This window comes from Lactuca saligna, chromosome 5 (assembly GCF_052625555.1).
Source record: "Lactuca saligna cultivar CGN05327 chromosome 5, ASM5262555v1, whole genome shotgun sequence".
Classification (NCBI taxonomy): Eukaryota; Viridiplantae; Streptophyta; class Magnoliopsida; order Asterales; family Asteraceae; genus Lactuca; species Lactuca saligna.
Genome location: NC_136421.1, coordinates 200,154,148 through 200,166,837, shown reverse-complemented (window position 1 = coordinate 200,166,837; position 12,690 = coordinate 200,154,148).

Genomic DNA, 12,690 nt, shown 5'->3' with positions numbered 1-12,690 from the left:
GACTATACTTGATTATCATACATGGATTACATCTCATGTTCATGACTCTAATTCATTAATCAGACTCGAGATTTGACATAACATCTTGGTATTTGATAGCTTTGCTATAAATCACCAATAAAATATCATCAATGAGAGATTCCATATTTCTCAAGTCATAGATGATTTCTACCACTAACCCGAACAGTTTGTGTTTGTGAATTGCTATTTCAATTTTAACAATACTTGTTAAAAACTAGTGCCAACTATTACTACATCAGGTAATGGTTCTTGAGCTGCTTCAAGTTTTATGTACCTCCCACTTGCTTTGTCATTAGAAGCTTGCTTTCTGCTAACTTAGCTATCAGAGGAATAATAAAAACTTATTCTTTTTTGGTTTTCTTATAATTATCTAAGCCGCATTTAGAGTATTATATATAAATATGTATTTAGTAGATTTTGGGGTTAAAAGCTTTAGTCCAACATATGCTATAAATCCATAAAACATTTAAGTAAGATAGGGATGGAGCCTTTCCATACAAAGTCTTAGGAAGAAAACGTTATATCTACTAGTTTGTTGGTGTTTGTACTTAAGGTACAATTGATAGTGTTATAGGTGTTATCCCAAGGAAATAAAAGGAGGGTATTTCTACCGATTAGAAAGAAATACCAAGTAAGATTTAATTCATCCTTTATTATCATTAAGGCTTTAGATAGGTCTTATAGGTATGCATTTCAGCTTTATATTTGAAACCTTTAACAAAGATTTCACAATTGTGTTTTAACATGTAAAATATAATTTATAACTACTATAGTTATTAATCAAGTTGATTTGGTATCTTATGATAAAGCTTAGGCATTCATTAGAAAGTAAGTCAGACATCATAATGTATAGTTCCTTGATAATTATTTTCTCTACTACATAGTGAAAATAACATTATGATTTTTTTTTTATATATAAATAAGATTTAAATGTGTCAAATAAACTATATTATTTTCCTTCAAGGATCCCTTTCTTGAAGTTGTGATATGTGAATGTCATTTATATAATAAAGATAATAATGTCAAAGATTAGTTTGATTTAAAAACAAGTTGAAGTCAAAATATTTTGCATATAGAACTTGTTATTAATAGAACATTCATATTTACTTTATAATTCTTATTGAGAGATGTAATCTCATAAATAGAATTTTAATCATTTCTGAATATGAATGTGATCTTTATGAAAAATGATGTAAGTAAATTGACAATAATTTATAAATTAAACCAGGACATATATTTAAGCAAGCTAAATTAAAACATACATTGTTCCAAAACAAACATTTTTTTCATAATACAAGTGAATTATGTTCTTAACACAATTAATAAACTAAACTCTGAGAGTGTAGTTCCAACTATATTGTGCTCAACCAGCTATTCTTCTGTAAATATCTGCAAGCTAATTACAAATATTAGATTAACATTAAGTACCAAGTACCTATGTGTTATATGAAAAGTATGAGCTCTATCAAGTAGATAGCCGAAGTACTAGTCTTTTACAGACTTACTTTCTAGATAAAAGGAGTAGATCCTCTTCCAATGTCTGGTTTCTCCACAAAAGAAAAAAGCTCCATCTATGTTGGACTTATAGGATTTCTTGGGCTTAAAGGTGTCCAATACATAAAACATGGGCCTGCTAGATCATACAAGGTGACACTTTTGGGCCTTGTACCATTTCTAGTTTGATGTTAGAAACATCTTTAGCATCATGATGATGTCTTTACTATGGATCATGTCCAGGCTTATTTCTCAAAGCAAATAGTTTAAACTAGGACCTTTAAATGTATGCAATTTAATATCTTTTACAAGATTGTCTTTTAAGACATGAACCAATTCATTGAAGTTGTATCTAGTGAATGTTATTGTTTCAATAAGTCAATATAGAAAATGACAATTCATTGTAATTAGAATAGATTATTTAACTACAAAATTTTAACAAAATTCATTTAGTATTTTCCATATTTAAACTCTTTAATAATTGATACCCTTATAGTTTCTAAGAACATTAGTTATCAAAGGCTAGTATCAAAGTTGCAAAACAAATAAATGGTTAGGTATCTCCTTTATCCCATCCATTTGAATTTAACCTGGTAGATATCGATTATCAATTATATCTTACTATATAATTCCTGAATTTATGGGATCACTAGTAATAAATTTAATTAGGCATGTTTGATCTCATCTATGCCTCATAACTCTTTTTCTTAAGTGAGTTTGTCACAAAATATTTCCGATGAAATCATCTAATTTGAAAAACATGTGTAATTGGCTTATAACTTGGTTATAGAAATCACGAAGACACCCCCGTTCATCAAAAGATAACACTAAGCGGTTAGGTATCATTTATCTCACTAGTGTACACAAGTGTGAGTGCTCTTTTAAAAACATTGCATTGATTTGAGGTTTGTAAAAAGGGTCTTTTATATGTTTTATAATTTTAGTTTTAAAAGCATATGATATCAAGTTATTACATGCATATAATAAACCAGTGTACCAATTTTTAAAAGAAAATCACCATTTAAAGGTTCTATATAAAAAACTCATTTTTATTTCATTCGGCGTGATTCCATTTTAAAAACCTGTAGTAAGTTTGAGTGCATTTCAACCTTTCATATCTTTAATAAAACCTCCTTTTACTACTTATATATATATATATATATATATATATATATATATATATATATATATATATATATATATATATATAGGGTTAGGTTCATGTGAGACGGCCTAATTTTGTGAGACCGTGAGACACATTTTTTTTTATTTTTTTAAAATTTTTTTTAGTAAATTCAAGTTTCAAAAATAATATTTAAAATAAGAATTTTTGGATTTTTCCATTTATTTTGCATTTTAAAATTATTTTTTAGAATATGTACAGTGTAATATTCTATTAGAATATTTCACGTATTTTTAAAAAAAAAAATGGATTTTTTATTATTATTATTATTTATTTTTTTTAGTTAATTCAAATTCCGAAAATAATATTTAAAAAATAATTTTTAGATTTTTCAATTTATTTTGCATTTTAAAATTATTTTTTAGAATATGTTAGTGTAATATTCTATTATAATATTTCACGTATTTTTCAAAAAAAAAAAAAAAAAAAAAAAAAAGGATTTTTTTTTATTTTATTTTTTATTTTTTTTATTTTATTTTTGGTTAATTCAAGTTCCGAAAATAATATTTTAAAAAAAGAATTTTTGGATTTTTCCATTTATTTTGCATTTTAAAATTATTTTTAGATTTGATCTCACGGTCTCATAAAATTATAATGGTCTCAAATGAACCTGAACATATATATATATATATATATATATATATATATATATATATATATATATATATATATATATATATATATATATATATATATATATATATATTTGGAGTTTGTATAAGTTACAAAAATCACCGTTTTAAAATTTATGTTTGAGTATTTCAAAATTTGACGTTATTAACGTTTTATAAAATCGTATTTTATTTTAAACCAGTAACTTGTATCACCTCTTCTCTGGTTATAAATAGTAGAGTCAAAGGTCACATCTCTACTAATAACTTTTTTAAGTCTTTCCTTCTTCTATACATCACAGCCGATGATCTTTCCTTCTAGATGCATATCCTAGAAATATGCACTTCATTGCCCTCGGCTCCAGTTTACCATCATTCACACAAGCATAAGCAGGGAATCCAAAAATTCGTAAACTAGAATTTTTAGAGGGTTTTCCAAACCACACCTCTTGAGAAGTCCTACAATCAATTGCAGTTAATGGAGATCTATTCGCCAAATAGCAAGTAGTGTTGACCGCTTCAGCCCAGAATTGCTCTGATAAATCAGTAGATAATCGCATGCACTAAGCATGCTTCACAAGTGTTTCTGAATGACCTGACATGGTTCTTGGTCTATTTCTCAACCAATGTCTTCTATTCCTTGAACCACCTAAACACTTCATCTTGCTCCTTTGTCTTCAGAAAATACAACTAGGTCTTCCTAGAGTAATCATCGATAAAAGTCACTAAGTATTGACATCCACCATGAGAATTCACAGGAGAGGGACCCCTGTAGATCTGAGTGAACACACTCGAGAATCTCCTTTCTAGACTGTTCTACTGAACTGAACATCACCCTGTGTTGTATCTCTTGAACACAAGATTTTCCAAGTTCAACTTTTCTAGTTGCATCTCCACCAAACAACCCCTTATTCATCACATGTCCCAACTTGTGATGCCAAAACTTTCTTTCATCATCATATGGATCAAAGAATTAGGATACAGTCACCGTTCCCCTAATCGTAAATCCATTCTGAATATAAATCCCATTAGGATTCATCCTTTTCTTCATAACTACAAGAGCACCCTTGGAGACACTTAACCAATCACCCTCTCCATAATATTTCAATCTATCCTTATCCATATTTCCAAGTGATATCAAATTCTTTTGAAGTTTAGGGAAAAACCAACAATCCAGTTTCCTGACCATACCATTTTTCATCTTAATTTGCACCATGCCATTACACTTGATATTGCTCACCCAATCATCACCTATCTTGACTATGGCATTCCACTCTTTGAAGGAGTTGAACCAGTCACGATTGTATGTCATATGATAAGATTCTCTAAAGTCCAGGATCCAAGGATAAGCAGAATTGGGCGTATATACTATCAAAACTTCACCATCATCCCCTTCATCAGAATTTCCTTGAACCACAACAACATTTTTGTTTCTTGGTCAAACACCATTACTCCGTTTCTTCAGCAATGGACAATCTCTTCTGAAGTGCCCATTTTCCTTGCAATTATAACATTTGATGTTGGCTATATATTTGGAACTTGATTCCCTTTGTTACTACCACCTCTCTCTGATGTTCTTCCTCTTCCTACGAACAAATCGGAACTGGAAACTTCTTCTTCAACAAAAAATTTTCTTTTCAGTTCCTTGGACATCAAAGAATCCTTCACATAATTCACAATTATTGTTCTCCTACCCAACAACATGGTATCAATGAAATTCTCATAAGAATTTGACACTAAAAACAAGAGGGTAAGTGCTTGATCTTCATCTTCAATCTTTACATTCACACCTTGTAAGTCCAAGATGATACTATTGAAGTTATCCAGATGATCCTTCACTTGGGTTCTCTCCAACATCCTAAGAGTGTACAAACGTTGCTTCGGGTATAGCCTGTTGATTGGAGAATTTTTCTAGTATCCACGACTTCTCTAAGTACTTCGTATGTCAAACTCAATAGAATTTCGCTATGCACTCTTCCCAGAATATCCACCTTCCTTTCATCAGCCATGCCCTTTAGCAGTTTCGCTTCTCCTTCCAGTGTTACTACACATCCTTATTGAAGCAGAAGTGCCTTCATCTTCACCTCCCACAATGTGAAGTCATTCGAACCATTGAACTTCTCCAAATTGAACTTGTAAGATAAGATCTTCAATCAACAGAACACCAACCGCAGCTCGGATATCACTTGTTAGGAAGTAAAGTTGATAAGTTGCAAAACTAAAAGCACACAACACAATATTTACGTGGTTCGGCTAATGTGACCTATGTCCACTGGCAGGATGGGAGTATTCTTTATTTTAGAGTACTCAAATATAGGTTACAAGTACAATTTTATAAAGATTCACCTATCACCCTAGAACTCAAGATACATAATGACTTAGCATGCATCCCTATTTATACTTGAGAGATCAAGCCTAAAACCTTAATGGACAAGGCCCATAGGCCCATGAAAGGTGTCAACCAATCACAATCTGCCATGCAGCCTCTTCTGGAACATTTATCCTTGCATGACCATCAGGAACACACATGATGGATCATCATGATCTATAATGGCATATCATGATCACCATGGCATATCAACCATCATGGTGGCACATCAAGAAGTAATCCTTGACCATCTTCAGCTTTTGAGCTTCCATGAACAATCTTGAGCATAATAGGGGACTTTATAGCATACGACTCATCAAGTGATACCTTGTCATATCAAGGAACCAAGTGACGCATCCTTGTATCAAGATGGAACATCTTGATCAAGCGATGACACATCCTCTCCAAGGTTGGCATATCTAGACATCCACTCCTTAATGGTGCATCCACTTCATGAATGTCATATCCTGTCACTTGGTGGCATATCCTATCACTTAATGGCATATCATGTCACTTGGTGGCATATCCAGTCACTTGATGGCATATCATGTTGCTTGGTGGCATATCAAGTCACTTCCTAGCATATCAAGTCACTTTGTGGCATATCAAGTTCTAATTGTGGCGCACATTGACTTCTATGTGGCGCATCCAAACATAGGATGCTCCATTCCACTTCTAGGTGCTCCATACCTCCTTTTAGAAGATATGTTCCTTTGTTACTTGATTCATTCCTTTGTCAGGAGGTCCATCCCTTTCTTAGATGATTTGTTCCTTTATTACATGCTCCATGAACCCCAAGTGCTCCCTTAAGTTTCAAGTGCTCCATTGAACTTAAATGTTCCATACGAATGCTCGAGTTACATTTAACAGTTTTTAATACGTTGAATTGTTTATTTTAACTTTAGCTTTGATTATGTGGTGGTGTATGATGGATGAAGTAGAAAGTTGAATGGTGGTGGTTGATAGTTGCTAGTGCTAATGGTGATGATTGTGGTTGTGGTGGTTATTGGGTATGAACATGGGTAGCTTTAAGTCGGTTTGGGGGAAAAACGAAACATAGCTCACTAATTTTGGTTTTCAGTTTTTTAGAACCCATTGAATTTGGTTTTTAAATGGTTTTGGTTTTTTGTGTTTAACACATAGGTTCATTGGTTTTAGGTTTAAATAAGTGGGTTTGGGGTTTTAACCTATTTTCTAGTAAATATAAACAAAGTAAATCAAAATGTTTCATCCAAAAAATGAAATAGCTCAAGGAAATATTAAAACATGAAAACAACATCAAAGTAAAATAGAAAGAGTTGGCTACAATCAAAACATAAAAACAAAATCAAAGCACCAATCTTCAATCTTTACTTATTGGGTTAGGTTCTATATTTTAGTTCTTAAATTTTTAATAGTATATATTAAATATTTTTTGATCAGAAATATATATTATGGGTCAGTTTCTAGGTTTGGGTCAATTCGGTTTTAGCCGGTTGGTTTTTGAACGCAAAACCGATTTTTGGTTTTTGAAATCTAAAGTTAAAGCCAATGATTTCGATTTGGTTTTGGTTTTTTATTTTTCGGTTTTTTATTTTGGTTTTGCTCACCCATGGTGGTTATCGTTGGTGATTTATGGTGGCGGTGGCATTGCTGCTAATAGTGATGGCGGTGAATGTGGTGATGTTTTTCAGAATGATAATCATAAAACCAGAATTAGGGGTGGTGGAGATGGTGTTTGTGTTGATGGTATGATAAGATCGACATTATAATATTAAATTTAAATACATAAGCAAAAAAATTGGGATGGTATATTCATTAGAAGCACTTAACAAGGTAGGCTTAAAGTAAAAATCTCATTATCTAAAATCATAACTTTCAGAAACAACAAAAACCATTGTTAAAAATAAAATTTTGAACTAAAATTATAGAAAAATATAAAACCATATAAACCAAAACTATAATTTACTAAAATAATTTACTTGAATCGATTAAAAGGTAAAATAATTAAAGAATGGAAAAATACAGTTACTACTTTTGATGTATGGAATTTGTGACTATCAACATTGATATTTGAGATGACAGGCTCCCCTAGAAGAAAGAAAGATGCTCTCTTAAATTAATATTCTAAAAAATAATATAACCACTTTTTCACAAATTAAACAAATCCATTTAAAACGAAATGAGAAGAAATTTTATGTTTGTCTTAAACTAAACATAGTACTTTTTATTAAAAAGTGTTTCTAAAACATATATTTTTTAATTGGAGTAACTCCAAGAAAAGTCATCGTTGTTGCGATTTTTTTTTTTGTTTCTCGTCCCTAAAATATTAAATATGCAAAATATGTCATCATAGCAAGGCTTTATAGTGGTTTTGGTTTTAGCTAGGCTAATACCATTATCTAAAGCCACGTATTTACGTAAAAGATGATAGTCGAACTTACTGACTTAATCTTATTATTATTCTAAATTTTATCGATTACTTTATCAGGCTAGAACTCGAGTTTGAAAAAATATGGCTCGAATCAAGTTTCGAGCTCAAGTTATTTAATCGAGTCAATTTTCGAAATTGACAGTGGTCTACTAGATGGTTCAATTACACTCATATATATTTCCTGCATTTGATCTTCTATAGCATCATCCTCTGTCCCAAGCTAACACTATGTAAATCCCCCAACCCTTCTCGTTGTACCAAATCTCCAAGCATTGCCTCTGTAAATTGTCCACCCCACATCCATTTAGAATTGATATCATCCGAAAACCTGTCAGAATGGGTGCTCATAGTCTCCAACAAATCCTTTTGTAAATCTACCACCAAATTTCCTTTATTATTATTTTTTTATCTACACCATCTCTATTTTTGAACTAAAAACAAATCAAGAAATTAAAAAAAAAAAATGAAAAAACAACCAGAACAGGTATGAGCAGGAAACGATAAACAACGATTAACAAATTTAAAATCAAGATGTATTTACAACTTTTTAATGAGGATGAACATCTTCTGCATCTATATTGTAAAAAGTCGTAAAGAAAACTATTTTATTTTTTTAAATTAACTTATGTCGAAAAGAAAATTGTAAAAAAATAATACACTAAATTTAAAGAAGGATTAAAAAAATTATATATAAAAAAAAGTTGGAATAAGTTTTTAAAAAGTATTTGAAGTCAAATAAATAACAAAATTAAAAATAGACTAAATTGAAAATAAAAATTAATAACATGTAAGAAAAATATGTTATAAGAAATGACAATAATCAATTTCGAAACAACATAATCATTGTTTAATTTTTGATATATTAAATAGAAATATTAAATAGACAAACTGCACAAATGGTCCCTGTGGTTTACACAAAATTATCACTTTGGTCCAAAAAAGTTTTGGCTAGTATCACAAGTCCAAAGTTTCCATTTTCTTGCATATTTGGTCCAATGGGTTAACTTCTGTCTGTTTCCCTCTGTTAAGTTATGTTTGACTAGTCAAATCAGGGGTATTTTGGTCATTCCCTATTTATACCCTTTATTTTATATTAATAAAGGAGAGTTATAAGAACGAATCCCAATCCATCTTCTTTGTCGTCGTTCTCATTTTCGTCTTCTTCAACTCTGCGATCGATTTCTTCAAGAAATCAAAATAAAAAATGGTGCTTTGTTTTTGTGGTAAAATTGCCATAGTTTGCACAGCATGGACTGATAAAAATCCAGGTAGACGCTTCTGGGGATGCCCTACTGAGGTACGCAAATTTTTTTTGGATTTCAGTATAAATCTCCCATTACATGTTACGATCTTCTTTTGATTCTTAAATTTTGAAGGGATCCAAATGTCGATTTATTGGGTGGTTTGATGGTCCAATTTGTGAACGTTCAAAAGCTATTATACCTAGGCTGCTGAGGTCAATCAACAAATTGAAGTCACAAAACACAAGACTCAAGTGTTACCTGTTATGCAGTTGGGTGTTGTTCGTGTTTGTTCTGGTTTATAAGAAGTAGATTGAAGTGTAATGGTTTGGGTGGTTTGTAAGTGTAATGGTTTGGCTGGTTTCTAAGCAGTATATTGAAATGTAATGGTTTGGGTAGTGTTTTAAGGTTTTTGGTAGTATCTTGTTTAAGCAATGTAATCTTTTGGGCAATACTTTGTGGTAGTCTTTTTTGGTTATAATGTAAGCAATGTAAGACATGTTTTGCAGGAATTTGTCAATGGTGATTATATTTGGTATGTACATTTTGACCAATTTATTTTGTTTGTGGTTTTGTTTAAAAGGGCATTAGTCAATTTATATTGGGCAATTTTGTGTAAACCACAGGACCATGTGTGCAGTTTTGTCTTGTGGTTTTGTTTAAAAGGGCATATTGGTCTATTTATTTTGTATATGGTTTACACATTATCAATGACAAATGTATGTTTTGATTAAATGGGCATATTGGTCTATTTATTTTGTATGTGGTTTACACATTATCAATGAAAAATGTATGTTTTGTTTAAAAGGGCATATTGGTCAATTTATATTGGGCAAATTTGTGTAAACCACAGGACCATGTGTGCAGTTTTGTCTTGTGGTTTTGTTTAAAAGGGCATATTGGTCTATTTATTTTGTATATGGATAGATGTATGTTTTGATTAAAAGGGCATATTGGTCAATTTATTTTTTATGTGGTTTACACATTATCAATGACAAATGTATGTTTTGTTTAAAAGGGTATACTGGTCAACTTCTACAACAAAAAATTATACATTACAATAACATCAAGACATCATTACATTAAATCCAGTGTAAATTGTTCCCATACATCACAGGGGTACACTATCAAGTACCAAAAGTAACATCCAAAATGGTTAAACCCCAAAACACAGAAAGTACTAAACATACAATACACATAAACATAACATTATCCCAAAAAGACACTTATACCCCTACAAACATCAAAATCCGTTGAAATCCAATCACTTACCCCCTTGGCCTTTGCAAGTTCTAGCATTGTGCCCTTTAATTTTACACTTGCAGCAGGTTACTTGGATAAACATTCTTGTAAGCTTTCCACTCCTACTAGCAATATTGCTTTGACTCCCACTACCACTAGTAACATTGTCTCCCTTCTTCTGGCTTTTCTCCTCAGCAGAGTGCCTCCTCTTTTTCTTTGGCCTTACAGGCTGATTTTTGTGTATAGGAGGGGTGATTTTAATTGGGCATTCACTTATAGGCCACATTGCTCGACCTTTAATAGGCTCTACCTTGTACACATAGGCTGCTTTCCATGTTTCTAGCCAGTGCACCCTGTGGGCATAAGTGTGCAGTTCTCCAACTTCCTCACCATTATCTGCTTTGTCATTTAGGACTGCAATGACATGCTTACAAGGGAGTCCTGTTAATTCCCACTTCCTACAACTACATACTCTTTCAACCATATCAACAACATGTTGATCCTGCCATGGCCCTTGCACTTGGTATTTATCTGACCCATTCCACCTAACTGTGTACTGAGATGCCCAATTCACATTCTTCTCCATGATCTTTGTTGCAGATGGGGTTAGTGGACCAACACACTTCTTTTGAACCTTTATGACATTGCATATTCTTTTCATCATATACTCCCTAATGTACTCCAAGCAGGATATCAGTGGCTTGTCCCTTCCCTCAATCAATTTGCTATTAAAAACTTCACAAAGATTATTCAGAAGCATATCTGAAACTGCTCTGCCTGAAAACACCACAATATTGTCAGGATCAAACATATATTAATACAAAAGGATCAAACATATACCAACACAAAAGGGTAAATTTGGAAGTTGAAGTATATACCTGTGAAGTGGCTTCTTGCCCAATGTTGTGGGGGAATCTGCTTCAACCAATTATAAGCTTCTACATCATATGAGCTGAATTGATGCATCCTATGATTGAACTCGGGTACTGTTGTTGCTGTAGCACAATTCCACAAGTTTTCTTTGTACTCATTAGTTCTCCATGTTTTTCTCATGTTGTCATGTATATGCCTAAGGCAAAACCTGTGCTCAGCACATGGGAACAACTGAGAAATGGCAGTCTGCAATCCCTGTAAAGGAATTAAAACATAGTTAATATAGCACATCCAAATATGTCAAATATAAACAACAAATTACAAACCTTTTGTCTGTCACTTATAAATGTGAATTTTGAGTTTGCATATAGGTCCAGATCATCTGCAATACACTCTAGAAACCACTTCCAACTGTCAGTGTTCTCAGTCTCAACAATGGCATAAGCTAGGGGTATATTCCATTGTTGGAGTCTACCCCAACTGCAGTTAAAATTTGTCTTGGGAAAGGGCCCTTCATAATGCCCCATCAAAACCTAGAAAATCCCTCAGGCAAGCTCTAAAGCCCTTTTTCATTCCACCCAAACACACGTACATCCTTTTAAACCTTCTTGAGGTAGCACTTAGGTTGGGTTCTGAATCAAACTCTAACTTCACAGTGGTTTCTGGATTAGTAGACTGTAACTCCAAGATGTAATCTCTAAGAACATCATATTGCTTTTTGTAATCACCCTGGACAAGTTTTTTTGTAGTTGATTTGGCCCTGAATACCTTGTGAATAGAGAATCCAACTTGACAATCCTTTTGAAGTTGTTCTTGAAGAGCTCTGACTGGGATTGTTGGGTTGGATTCAATCTGTTCCATTATCTGCTTAGAGATAAACTTTGCTGTTGCAGATCTAACTTTTCTTGTCTGGAGGCATTTATGTTTGTGGTTGTAGGTTTTTATGAACCAATTACTATTTACATCTGACCTAGAACCTTGTATCACCCAAGGACAAGGGGTAGGTTCACCGACATGACCATCATTAAAGGCCACAGTTCCTTTATAGATTACCCTTAACCTCATTTTGTCGTTTTTCACAAAGAATATATTCCTTCTTGTTTCCAGTGCATGTAATTGTATCTTTTCCTTTAACTCCTTCTTATTTTTATATTTTTGTCCTATCCTAAAAGTTACCTTGTGTATCTCACCTTGAGAGCACCTAGTCTCCTTCCCCAATTTCTTTATTACAACTCTTCTTTTCC